Source organism: Acomys minous (assembly GCF_964271855.1).
Source record: "Acomys minous genome assembly, chromosome: 14".
Classification (NCBI taxonomy): Eukaryota; Metazoa; Chordata; class Mammalia; order Rodentia; family Muridae; genus Acomys; species Acomys minous.
Window position 1 is genome coordinate 107,711,359 of NC_140496.1, and position 13,066 is coordinate 107,724,424.

The 13,066-nt window shown below is 46.2% G+C and overlaps 1 protein-coding gene across 5 annotated transcripts in view; it reads left to right on the forward strand.

The window, feature by feature from the left end:
- SLC44A5 (solute carrier family 44 member 5) overlaps positions 1 to 13,066 on the forward strand; it is a 282,035-nt gene that overhangs the window by 4,348 nt on the left and 264,621 nt on the right. The window contains exons 1-2 of one of the 5 annotated variants that reach the window (XM_084755472.1): positions 2,497 to 2,541; positions 5,360 to 5,510. The exons of the other annotated variants lie outside the window; for them this stretch is intronic. The gene's annotated coding sequence lies outside the window, so the exon portion shown is untranslated. Of the gene's footprint in view, positions 1 to 2,496; positions 2,542 to 5,359; positions 5,511 to 13,066 lie in introns of those variants that run through there. 5 annotated transcript variants of the gene reach the window in all.

The following is a 13,066-nucleotide window of genomic DNA, read 5'->3' on the forward strand; positions in this document are numbered from 1 at the left end:
CCTCCTCCCCCACCATATGGTCACAGCCTATCAAGTCTCATCTTGGTAGCCTGCTTATCCTTTCTCTGAGTGCCACCAGGCCTCACCAGCAAGGGGAAGTGGTCACATATGGGGCACCAGAGTTCATGTCAGAGTCAGTTTCTGCTCTGCACACAGCTGTAGAGAATGTCTTTCCCTTTGGCTAGGTCGGAGTAGGGGTTCAAATGTTTACTGCATGTATTGTCTTTGGTTGGTGCAGTACTTTGAGCAGAGCCCCCTGGGTCCAGATCCGCCTATCATGATGTTTTGTTTTTCAGGACAGTGTTCCTTTATGTAGCCCTGGCTGCCCTGGAGTCACTTTGTAGACCAGGCTGGCCTCGAACTCATAGCGATCCGCCTGTCTCTATCTGGGATTAAAGGCATGTGCCACCATGCCCGACTGAGTTTCAGGTTTTTGAACCATTCCCTAACCCCAACTCTGCCTAGGGAGGATTGACACCAATTTGAGACCAAACTGAACTACATAGGGGGTTCCAGTACAGCTTAGATTATAGGGTGAGACATTGTCTCAAAGAAAGAAAGAAAGAAAGAAAGAAAGAAAGAAAGAAAGATTGTGATTCCAGGGAGGTGGGGGCAGGTTTCCCCACATTAGCCCATGCTAAGTAAGGTGACCCCAAAGACTTGGCTTTTCTTTGTCTTCCTGCTCTTTCCCTTTCTTCTGAGAACTGAACCCATGGTTCCACCCACTGCAAGCAAGTGCTCTATACTACTGAACAATGCTCCCGGCCTACCTTGTTTGCTTTTGGTGTATTGAGACTGGGTCTGGCTACATAACCCAGGCTGGCTGTTAGTTCACTCCACAGACCAGTGTGGCTTTGAGTGGCATCACCCTGTTTGCCTCAGCCTCCCACAAGCTAGGGTTCTATGTGCACTCAAACAGGTCTCACTTTTCTTTCTTTCTTTCTCTTCTTTTTTTAAAAAAGGGTGTATTTTCAAGACATGGTCTCACTAAGTACACTTGGAATTCACTATGGACCTACCTGCTTCTGCCTCCCAAGTAGTGGGATTAAAGGCTTGTGCCACCACGCCTGGCTCAGACCTCACTGTTCTAATGGTTTACTTAGACTTACTAGTTTCTCTTAGAGTGCATCAAAAACAGCTTCAGTATTGGCGGTTTCATTTTACAGAGAAAAAGAATCAATTAAACATTTTCTTTTTGGTTCTTTTTTTTTTCAAGCAGGGTTTCTCTGTGTAGCCCTGGCTGTCCTGGACTCACATTATAGACCAGGCTGGCCTCGAACTCACAGAGATCTGCCTGCCTCTGCCTCCTGAGTGCTGGGATTAAAGGCATGCGCCACCACCGCCCAGCCTCAATTAAACATTTTAATTTACTACTTGTAATTTTTTACAGTGTTTGTGGTGGGGGTGGGGGCAGTTTACATGCCATGACATATATGTAGGTCAGAAGACGACTTATGGTAATTGTTTTGGTAAGACAGTAAATGTGAGTCAGAGGCATCTAACTTAGAAACATAGAATTGGCCTCGGAGGCCTTTCTTAGCCATCCAGCATGTCCCAAGTTGACATTATAATGGAGACGGTAGGATAAGACCAGAAATGCCTCTCAAACCGAGTTAGTCAGAGAAAACAAGCGCGGGAGCAAGGCTTCTGTGGGAAGGTTTGGAATATGACTGCTCAGTAGTGGAATGTGGAAGGCAGCTTTTGTCTCCTAGGCAACAAGAGAAGCCTAAGAAAGGAGAGTAATGCTGGGAGATGCTGGGGAGGGCAGGGGGTGAGGGGGTGCCTGAAAAACTGCTCAGACACCAGACAGTTCACAGTTTTGCCAAGCGCCTACGGGAGTCTGATGTGAGCCTGCTGCAGAAGAAATCCTGTCATTCAGGCATGGAGGGTGGGCAGAGCAGGGCAGCCCATGCTTTTGGCGCATCTGTTGGTTCTGCAGCATTTGCCACATGAAAGCGCCCAGGCTTTTAAAAGAGCAGTGAGTTCGACTTGTGACTAGATCGTATCTATAGATGATGGACCTCACGTATGCAAAAGGCATGAAATATATGAGTGTTAACTCCCATTGGCTGAGTTAGCGGGGGGTGGGGGGGAAGGTTGGCCCTTGCACCTCAGGACTCCCTGGGGAAATGCTGAGAAGGGCAGATTGGACTTTGCTGGATGCTCTCTGCATCTTAGGCCCTCCTGATTAGGAGGTGGCCTGATAACTAGGGATGATTGGACAATGATTGATTATTTTAAAGACCTTGAGTATCGGCTCTGACCTTCATACTGTCTGCTTCTTTATTAATGAAAAAATAAAGATTTTTCTGAAGTTCCAGGGCTTAGTGTATATCCTACCGCTGTTTGTCTGTCCTCAAAGAGGCTCTTTGAAAGCTAGTAAAGCTGGAGAATCTCAAACACCATGTCACCAAGAGAGGGGGCTGGCCCTTAGTGACACCTGTAACACAATGTGTTTGTGACATCACTTTATTTTCTTACTGATGAGAGTCACAGTGTGTTTGTTCCCTATTGAGTTACTGATGAACAGCCCAGTGAGAGGTGAGTCAGATGGCCATAGAAGGACAGCCTATGTCTGTAGGAGGCTTGCTGAAGTTTATCATGTGAATGTACATATTCTATACAAGTCAAGAAACAGAGACATGCACAGGGGTGCATATGTAAAGTTATAGTCAGGCCTCACTATGTATGTATTGAGTACTGAGCATATATTGACATATTGGTATCAACCCTCAAGAGTCTTGATGTCATTTTGGTATTCATATTTAAGCCATTTAAACATCGTGGTAGCAAGTCATCAATTGCCTTAATGTCCCGTGCTGGCCAGTGACAGGCACGTTGGCATTCTCCCACTCTTGATGGAATCTGGGCTGACGTATGTGAGAGGCGGGCACAGCCAAAGCAGGGTCACTCAGTCCTTCACGGCTGCTTCAGTCTCCCGTGTCCTCTGCCGTCAAACGTTGCCCATTTTGGAGAAAGACAGCTTCTGTACTGTGAAACCGCATAGCCATCCCCTGTAGAAGCCATTGTGGGAAGGAATGGAGGCCTCCCCTTGAGGCATGTGAGTGCCCTACTGTGGGAAAGTGGTCTCATCTCAGTTCAGCTTTTTAACACTTGAGTCCCCACTACTGGCTGACAGAATTCATTTCATGAGTAACTCTGACCCGGGGCCACCTGCTCAAACACTGCTTTTGGATTCTAGGATCCTAGAAATGGTGAGGGATAACAGATGTTTACTATTGACTTAAGCCATTGAATTTTGTGTTGACTTGCTACATAACGTTAGAGAAGCTACAGTGTTTTGCATCTTTCTCTTTTGGGAAGCAGTGACCCCTCTTCCTTCACTGGTGTATAAATATTGGGGGAGGCATTGTGTGTGTGAAGGAGATTAAGAAGGCACTGCAATGTAGTGATACTAATGTGCTTATTGGTACTGTGCCTTTAAGGGTCCCCTGCACCTCATCTGCTGCTTATGGGATCCTGAGAAAGGAAGGAAGGAAGTCTTTAATTCACAGTCTTCATTAGCACTCTGCTGGCTTCCAGTCTTAGCTCTCTTTTCTAATTAGCGCATTTGTAAAGCTGAAATCTCCCCGAGTTCCTTCAGCAGCTGCTTTGTTCCCTTATAGGGGATCTTGCTCCTGAGCCTCAGTGTCTGCTGGTTTAGAAGCTTGTTTGGAAGCAACACCAAGTTAAAAAAAACCAGAGTAATAGAGAAAACACACAGGCCTACAGCCCACACCACAGCCTGTATATACTACAGCAATAGAACAACACACAGGCCTACAGCCCACAGCACAGCCTGTATATACTACAGCAATAGAACAACACACAGGCCTACAGCCCACAGCACAGCCTGTACAAACCACAGCAACAGAACAACACACAGGCCTACAGCCCACAGCACAGCTGTATAAACTACAGCAATAGAACAACACACAGGCCTACAGCCCATACCATAGCCTGTACAAACCACAGCAACAGAACACACAGGCCTACAGCCCACAGCACAGCCTGTATAAACCAGAGCAACAGAACACACACAAGCCTACACCCCCACAGCACAGCCAACCTACACATAATCCCTTACAGTTTAAAATGTCCAGTTTTTACCACAAAGTGCATTAAGCATGGGAAGCAGTAATATGTTACAGTCTAACGTGACAATTCCACAGTGTATCTGTTTGCCTAAAGATGTCATCATATGCATGTACTTTGTCCATTAAAAACCCTAAGATATGCTAATAAAACCTCTCTGATTTCTTAAGCCACTTCTTTCTATCATGGAAGGCTCCTCTCTCCCATCCTAGCCTGCCCCTTGATGTTTAACTAGGAAACTCAGAGAGCTGGGTGTGGTGACATTATCTAAATTCCATTACTTAGAAGGCTGAAATAAGCAAGCATCCTGATTGTTAGAGGCCAGCCTGGGGTCTGTAGTGAGTTTAAGGCTAGCTGGGCTACATAAGGTTTTTTTGGAAGAAAGAAAAAAAGAAAGAAAAATAAAAGGAAACCAAGAGAGAGAAAGGGGGGAAAAAAAGAAAGAAAGAAAGAAAGAAAGGAAAAGAAAAATTGAAAAGAAAAAAGAACAACAGCACTCTCTTCTACCCTTTTATACCAGGGCAAGATATTAGTGTATTTTATTTCACTCAGTCACTTACTTACTTACTCACACTAGCTGGTCATTTCCCCTGTGTCTGGCAGAGGACTTTGTAAAGTTTGCCAGCCAGATAGGGGCGACGAATGAGTAATAAGCAAATTGTGGGTATTAAAATAGGAAAGTGCTGTGAAAGCAAAAGAGTACAGGCCAGGAAGCGGAATTTGGATCACGGCTGATGAATGATGTCAGAGAGCCAGCTGGGGATATCAGTAGGGAGGGCAACAGGGGAAGGGTGATGTGGGAACGGACTCACAGAACAGAGGAGTCAGGCGTCAGTGAGGGACTGTCCACATTGGGCTGGCCTATGGTTGTCTTAATGAGTTGATTTAGGGAGATCTGGCCCACTGTGGGCAGTGCCAGCCCGTAGGCAGGGCGTTCTGAAAGAGTGACGCAATCAAGCTGCATACAAGTAAGCAGGACTTACTCCTTGGTTGTTCCGCTCTTGACTGTGGCTGTGCTGTGCTGAGCTGCTTCAAGCGTCTGCATTTCTTTGCACATGACAAACACTTGGACGAGCCCTTTAGGTAAATTTTATTGTTTACTGACTTCTCTTACAGCGCTCGAGTCCAAAGACAAAAATATGATTTTTAAAAACTGTTGTTCTATTAACATGTTCTTAAACATTTATTAATCATGTTGCCTTACCAAAATTTTTTCAAGTTATCTTAAACTCAGCTGGTAACTTTGTATATTTTGTACATATAGGTAAAAAAGATTAAAAAGTCATAAAGTTGAAAAAGGAAGCTGCTTGCTGGGCACTTGTACTTCAGCAGTTCCGTCCCCCTCGCTGCTTTAAGCTCTTTTTTCTTCATCGTTGCTGCCCTCGGCCTCTCACTCACTGCGTTCATCTGAGTAGGTATGCCATCGCGTTCTTTCCCAATAGCCATGACACTAATACTCCTGACATAATGCGGTCATGAGAGGGCGTTGGTGGCTAAAGCTGGACCATCGTGCTGCTAAACATGCTGATAATAAGTAGGCATGCACAGGGCCATCGTGGCTGATGGAATATGGTGGCCTGGAAGCCATTGAGATTTATTTTGGGACCCAGCCCTGCCTTTAGCTACCAAGGTGGTTCTACACCCCTTCTTCGAACTTTCTAAAAGCTTTCTAGAATAATCATCATGCTTCCCACATCCTAACTTCGTTTAGTAGTCAGTAGAAACCTCAGAAAGGCAAAAGGAAGGCTGTAGGCTTTACCAGACTACTTCTAAGCTGTTCGCTCCCTTTTTTTATAGCCATGTTAATTGTCACTATGATTCTGAGTTACCGTACCTTAGGCATGATGAAAAGACCAGTCGAGGGTTTATGTAAGCTTACGTGGGCTAAGAGAGCTATCTGCGCTGGCTGGAAGGATAAACCATGGTCAAGTATTGGGAACACCTCATGGCATTGTGAGCCTGTAAGAGCACTCATGGACTAAAGAGGCTCTGAGGAAGTGTGACGTGTAATCACGTGGCTTCTGGAGTGCAGGGGCCACGCTTCCCTCAGCGGTGAGGGGCAGTGAGCTTCTCCCTGCACTGTGTGCTTCTACAAGTTGGAGCTGTACACACTGAGTGGAGGATCTTAGGGAACTGGTGTTGGTGACCAGGGCCCCCACCCCTGTCCCCGGTTCAGGGACCGTCGGGAAGACCACTGGGAGAGGGAAGGTGGCAAGATGAATCCTTGCTGATCCCTGAGGGAGGGGGCTACAATCGGGATGTAAAATGAACAAATTAAAACTAATAAAAGAATTAATTTAAAAAAGGGAAGCTTCTGGGGGTGTGTCAAGTTTGAGGATATTATTTCTTGTGCTAGTTGCTATTTTACCCAAGTTGGAGCTCCACACAGAGTACCAGGTGGAGCAGTTTCCCTGGGGTGTCTGGAGCCAGCAGCTGCCATTCTGTTCCCCACTGTGTGTGGGGCCAGGTTGGTAGTCGTCTGCATTTGCAGCTAACAAATGCAAACTAAGCAGCTAACAGCTCTCTGTGGCTACATGCATGTCATTTAATTTCACGTCAGGCCTTATTTGCGACAAGATGACTTATAAGCAAATAAATATCGGATGAGACTCAATTCCCAGAGGTCACATTAGTGCAAATATTATAAACTTTTGATTTGCAGAGTATTATTTAGACTTGGATATAGTACTGTGTGAATTTACCTATTTCTTTATTCGTTTTGGAGGCTGACATCTAATCTTTGCTCATAAATAATTTTCCATGGAGATGATATTATAGAATGCATCTCATTTATTTGTAGACATTCAGAGGCCTTTAGTAAGTCTTCTGCCTCCCCATCGTGCCCCCTGGCCTCTGCTTATTGGATTAAGATACTCACACGACTGGCCTTAAGTCTTTACCTTTCTTGCTTGATGAAATTTCCTACTTATTCCTCAGGACTCAGAAAAACTATCACTTAGCTGTACAACTTCCGCACGTCCAGTCTGTTGCTCCCTCCCTTTAAGCTACACAGTCTCTTCTCTTTGCGTCCATGATTCCTACTCACACCTCAGAGCTCTCAGCTTCTCAGCCGCCCTTCTGGAAAGGAACCAAAACCTGATGGAAATCCGTTGCTGGCTTGGCATTCTAGGGTGAGAGCATCGTCCGCTGTTTGAGGCCAGTAAGCCTTGTTCTGGATCCTGAAGGAGTAGTGCCCGTAGGCACTGGGGAAGCATCATCTTTCTATTTTACTTTAAGAATTCATCTATTTTCTTTCTTTTAAAAAAACTTTCTTTGTGATAAACACTTGGTACTCGGGAGTTTTCCGTGCAAGTCTACTGCACTTTCCTATCGCTGTGATAAAACACCATGACTAAGGCACTGTGTGGAAGGAGAGTTTATTTGGGGCTCATGGTTACAAATGGGTGAGTCCACCATGGCGAGGCAGCATGGTAGCAAGCAGCCAGGGGCAGGCATGGTGGCTGGAACAGCAGTTGATGGCTCACACTTGAAACCACAAACAGTAAGCCGAGAGCACACCCTCAAAGCACCTCCCCCGTGAAAACACGACCTCTAGCAAACTACTTGATCTTTCCCATCTAGTTCCACCAACTGGGGACCGAGTACCCAGAATCCAAGCCTATGGAGCCACCACATGTACTAACATGATTGTGTAAACGTCTGTGTTGTAGACCCAGCAGCACCTGAGTCTGAAAGTCAAGTGAACGGGAAAGTTAGATGTACGATCATAACTTGAATTCTAAGGACCAAACGAACAAAAGCCATGCTGGATCCTTTCCACAGATAAGTGGCTTTCAAGCTTTGTCTTCAGAGTGTCACTCATTTTTCTCTCCCGTCCTGGTGATTCACTGATGGTGCACCGTCTCTCCCGTCCTGGTGATTCACTGATGGTGCACCATCTCTCTCATCCTGGTGATTCACTGATGGTGCACTGTCTCTCCTGTCCTGGTGATTCACTCTTGGTGCACCATCTCTCCTGTCCTGGTGATTCACCACACTGATGGTGCACCATCTCTCCTGTCCTGGTGATTCACCACACTGATGGTGCACCATCTCTCCCGTCCTGGTGATTCACTGATGGTGCACCGTCTCTCCCGTCCTGGTGATTCACTGATGGTGCACCATCTCTCCCATCCTGGTGATTCACTGATGGTGCACCATCTCTCCCATCCTGGTGATTCACTGATGGTGCACCATCTCTCCTGTCCTGGTGATTCACCACACTGATGGTGCACCATCTCTCCTGTCCTGGTGATTCACCACACTGATGGTGCACCGTCTCTCCTGTCCTGGTGATTCACTGATGGTGCATCATCTCTCCTGTCCTGGTGATTCACCACACTGATGGTACACCGTCTCTCCCCTCCTGGTGATTCACTGATGGTGCACCATCTCTCCCGTCCTGGTGATTCACTGATGGTGCACCATCTCTCCCGTCCTGGTGATTCACTGATGGTGCACCATCTCTCCTGTCCTGGTGATTCACCACACTGATGGTGCATCATCTCTCCCGTCCTGGTGATTCATTCTTGGTGCACCATCTCTCCCGTCCTGGTGATTCACTGATGGTGCACCATCTCTCCCATCCTGGTGATTCACTGGTGGGGCAGCTACATGCACGCCTAAAATTAAACTATCAGCTTCTTGAAATTAGGAACCATGAAAGCTTTCTCTTGGTGCCACATATGTAGAAAAGTGTTTAATAATTGTTTGATGAATATATAAAAGACTTTAAAGATACAGTGTTTTCAAAATTATGCAAGGACATGGAAGACAGCACCAGGGCACCCACATAAACAGTGCCAGGCGCAGCCAGGGCACTTATAGTCCCAGCCCTGGGAAGAGCACACAGGAGGACCCTGGGGCTTGCTGGTTGGCCAGTCTAGCAGAATCAGAACTGAAAGAGCACTGAGTTCAATTAAAAATCCTGTCTCAATGAAAATACGGTGGACAACAACTAAGAAGAAAACAATGTTGACCTCTGGGCTCTACAAGCATGCACAGTGCAGATACACACACATGTTCCTAGTATAGTCACACACACACACACACACACACACACACACACACACACACAGGTTCCTAGTATAATCTCTCTCTCTCTCTCTTTCTCTCTCTCTCTCTCTCTCACACACACACACACAAAGAGAAAGCAAGAGAGAGAGACAGAGAGAGAGAAAGAGACAGACACACACACACACACACACACACACACACACAGAGAGAGAGAGAGAGAGAGAGAGAGAGAGAGAGAGAGAGAGAGAGAGAGAGAAAGAGAGAGAGACTAAAGTTGATACAAGTTGGCCTCCAACTAGCTCATCACAAAAGTTGGTGTTAGCTGGTTACCACCTCTCCAGGAGTGTGACTGCAGGGGTGTGACCTCCCCTTCATCCTGGAGGAAGGGGTCAACTACAGTGAGTCACTTCATGCCACCAGACAGAACAAAACTAACCTCCTGCCATCTAAATTAGAGCATGCTGACATTCTCCGTGTGCTCTGGCTACTTTATGTTTCAAAATTTCTATTTAACAATTCCATACTATATTGGTAAGAGATTTCCAGGGAAACAAAAGCAACAGGAAACAGATTATTAGACAGATTTATTTTCATCATATGGGATTGGCTGACATGACCTTGGGGGCTAAGAAATCCCATGATTGGCTCTTTGCAAGTGGAGGACCAGGAGACCTGGCACTGTGTGTCTGATGCACCCTGAGTGCTAATCTCGAGTAGCCAAGAGCAGTGAGGTGGTGTATGCCTGGTGTCCCAGTTACTCTTGAGGCTGAGGCAGGAGTTGCTCATGACCACTTAAGCCAGGAGCTCCTGCTGTGTTGGCCAACACAGTAACTTAACTTTCTATCTTAAGCCCTAAGCATGCAGGAAGCTCATCGCTCTCACCTGCAGTCAGCCTCCCAGGCACTGGGTGATGTTTCGCTGGGCAGTGGTGTTAGTTAGCAGTGCACCCTGCTGCCTGGGCAAGCTGACTGGGAAAACAAATCAGTGCATATACTAATACTTCTGCTATGTTTCACAAAGTGTCATCTTGGAGACAACATGTCCTCACCAGCACTGCCTGGGGCCTTGTTAGACAGCTGGGGAGATGGCTCAGTGGGTAAGAGCGTGCACTGCACAGCATGAGGACCTGAGTTCAGATCCTCAGCACTCACATAAAAATGTAGGGTGTGGCCAGGAATCCAGAGCTGTGGGAGTAGAGATAAGAGGATCAGTGGGGCTTGGACAGCCAACCTAGCCAAAAACCTGTGAGCTCCGGCTTCAGGGAGAGAGCTTGTCTCCAGGGAATAAAGTGGGTAGTGACTAAGCAAGCTGCTCAATGTCCTTCTCTGACATCTGCTTACATGTGCACATAGATGTATATACCTCGCTATATACAGGTGCACACACATGTGCACACACACCAAACACATGTACACATGCACACACCATACACATGTGCATATATATGTATATACCTTGCTATATACAGGTGCACACACATGTGCACACACACACCAAACACATGTACACATGCACATGCACACACCATACACATGTGCATATAGATGTATATACCTTGCTATATACAGGTGCACACACATGTGCACACACACACCAAACACATGTACACATGCACATGCACACACCATACACATACACATATGCTCACACACCTACATCACACATGCCATACACAAACACATATGCACACAGGCACCATACACATGCACACCACTAGCACATGATGTTTGCAAACCACTGCTTTAATTATTATTTTATTTTTGCATGGGGCAGCATGTCACCCAGCCTGGTCTTGAGCGTGTATCTCTCTGACATAGGCCTCAAACTCCTGATGTAATGTCTCTTCCTCTCAAGTGCTGGGATTACATGCCTGGCTACTACCTCACTTTTTAAGATTCATTTTTATTCTTTTTGCATGACTATATGTGAGTGCAGCACATGCATGCCTGATGCCCAGAGAGGTCAGGATAAGGCACTGGATCATGTGTAGCTGGAGTTGGATGGTTGTGAGCCTCCATGTGGGTGATGAGAACCAAACACTGGTCCTCCGCAAGAGCAGCAGGTGCTCTCAACCGCTGAGACACCTCCCCCGACCCACTACTTAATTCTTACACGTGTTACATATAACAACCCATGAGCAGATGAGTTCAAGTAATATTTCGTATACTCACACCCATTCAGAAGGCGTCTCATTTGATTGTCACGGCAGCCTCATGTTGTATCTCAGGGAATCCCAGCTGAGGGTTCTGACTATCTGTGTGGTCCTGCGGGGTTTCCAGGCCTTGCTTAGAACTGCAGGCTTCCTGAGGTGGACTGGGATGGAGGCTCATGGAAGCAGGTAGTCCCACATGGCCAGCTTCATACATGAATACTGAGGCTTACAGCGGGTGCACACTGGCGTGGGGGTAGTGATGCAGGGTGAGGCTGAACATTATTAGTTGCTCAGCAGATGCTTCTTGATGGTTCATAACGACTGAGTCTGTCTCATACTCCAGACTTCTAAGCATTACGATAGATTCCATTTATACATAGATTTGCCTGGACAAAATGCTTGTTTAAGGTGAAGTGTGGCTAATATTTGCAGGGATTTACAGCTTCTTCGTAAAGCATCCCCTCTGCTAATGTTGTCTTTATAAAAGTGACACAATTTACTCAGTGTGGCAGCTCATACCTGTAATCATGACACTCAGGCGGCTGAGATGGGGGGATCTCCATGAATTAGAGGCCAGCATGGTTTATGCAGTCAGCTCCAAGTCCCACCCCATGCCACACTACATCAAAACACAGTAGCAGAAAGAGTAAGAGTACAAAGTAGAGTGGAGATAAATAATCTGCCTGAAATTACAGAAAATCCTGGGCTGACTGGACTCCAAATTTCACCTTTTTCTCACTACTGCTTAGTTGTGTGTTTGTGTGTGTGTGTATGTGTTTTTTTTTTGTGTGTGTATGTAAGAGTGTGAAATTAGAATAAAGATCTTAAGTAACAGTTAATCTTGGTTTACATTGGGAAGAGAACTTCAATTATAGAATTGCCTTCGTCAGGTTGGCCTGTGGCTGTGTCTGTGGGGGATTTTCTTGATTTCCAGCTGATGTAGGAGGGCCCTGCCCACTGTGGATAACAGCAGCCGTAGGCAGGTGGGTCTGGACTCTTATTAGAAAGCTCCCGCAGCAGGGAGGAAGCCAGCCAGTAAGCAGCAATCCTCTGTGGTCTCCACTTCAGTTCCTGCATCTGGGTTCCTGCCTTGGGGTCCTGCCATGGCCTCCCTTGGTGGACTGTACCTACTAAGCCAAGTAGACCCTCCCCTTTCTTTCCCTAGGTTGGACTTGGCCATAGTGTTTATCACAGTAGCAGAAAGGCACACTAGAATATAATATTTGCAAGGTTAATTACACCTTACTATTGAAGTCATTTAGATACTATAACAAGTAAAAGTTAACAGAATCCCCTGAAATGATACAAAAGAGCAACAGAGCCTGAACATAGTATTGATGGCTATGTTTTACTTTGTTTCTTAGACCATCCATATAATGTTAATCTCCCAGATGCAAGGATTCTGGCTTTTCTTATTAGCTCACAGAAACACTGGTAGTGTCCCAGGTCTTTCTGAATTCTGAGTCCATTTCTCAGTTTCCTGTGGAAGCGTTTTGTGTTCTCGTGTGGCAGTCATGCCTGGTCTGTTTGGCATGGTGCTGACAGGAACATCAGTTGATTCATGCAGGAAGAACACTGTTGGAAGAGTGTGCACTGTCTGCTCTGCCAGGACTCTTTGGGACATGCTTTTCAGGAGGCTGAGAAGGATCACTCATTCTAAAGGGACACAGACATTGGTGAAGCCCTGGGTTTGACTTTCTCCTCTCTGCTGCTTGGACAGCTATTGAGACAAGCTCTCTTTTGAGGAGCTTTGTTTAAAGGGACTCTAACAACCTATAGCATTGTGTGTGTGGGAGAGGCACA